Raw genomic sequence first — 1241 nt, forward strand, 5'->3', positions numbered from 1 at the left:
GGGGACTATTGGGCTTTAGTTGGCGCTCTGCAGAGGCGGTTTGGACAATGTGAACAGCCTGGTGTCCTGCGCTCTGAACTGTGTAGCAGGCGCAGGCAGCCCGGGGAGCCACTCCGGGCGTTAGCCAATGACATTGAGACCCTGTCAAGGAGAGCCTATGCCCACATGCCCCCCGGGGTGCAGAGTGAGCTCGCCAGAGACCAGTTTATCCAGGCTATAAATCCAAGGGAGCTGCGCATCCAGACCCAACTGGCACACCCCCGCACGCTACAAGAGGCACTCGAGCTGGCGTTGGAAAGAGAGATCGTGGGAGCTGGGACAGCAGAGAGCAGTCTGGCGGTCAGCAGCCCTGTTGTGAGAACCGCAGTTGACAACAGCCTAACCCAAGAGAGGCCTGCGTGGGCGACAGAGCTGACAGAACTGATCCGGGCTGTGTCGCTGCAATCATCACGCAGTGACACACGCCCGCGCAATCGAAATGACTGGGGCGACATGCGGCCTCGCCAGGGCCCTTTCGTCTGTTGGGAGTGTGGCCAAGCTGGCCATATCCGCAGGCGGTGCCCCAAGCTCGCTGGCGACCAGGGAAACGCCCCGGGGCCTGTATAGATGGGATGATACAGACCCCTGGCGCCGCATCCCATGCTGCCCCACCTCTGGCAGGAGCCCAACAGCACAGACGGGGGAGTGGGGCTCCACTCCCCCCAGAAGCGAATGACACCGCGGAGTCCGCGAGGGTGGTAGGGTGGACTCATGCTGGGGATTTTTGTCATGTCCACATCACCCTGGCTGGGACTCCCTGTACGGCCCTTGTGGACACCGGCTCCACTGCAACACTGATGAGGCCCGACGTCGTTCCAGTGGGGACACAATTGGAGCCAACTGCTGTGCAGCTGCGAACAGTAACAGGTGAACTAGCTCCTATGCGGGGGAGAGGGAGGGTGGCTATAAATGTTGGAGGTCTGTCAGTGACATTTAGTGTATGGGTGGCAGATGTGCAGGACCCCTGTATACTGGGTCTGGACTTCCTACGGTTTGCTTGCTGTGTGCTGGACCTGGGGAAGGACACACTGAGCTTCCCTGGGGGCCCCACTGTTAAAATGATATCCCCCTCGCTGGTCCCGAGACCACAACCACTGTCCGTGAAAGCCACAGACACGCAATGTTATGGGTCCGACCCCTCGGCTGAGGACAATGGCGCCCCACTCTCCCGCCCAAACCCCCCACCCCCCCCTTCACCCATC

Source organism: Nansenia antarctica (genome assembly GCF_963989245.1).
Source record: "Nansenia antarctica genome assembly, chromosome: 3".
In the NCBI taxonomy this organism is placed as follows: domain Eukaryota; kingdom Metazoa; phylum Chordata; class Actinopteri; order Argentiniformes; family Microstomatidae; genus Nansenia; species Nansenia antarctica.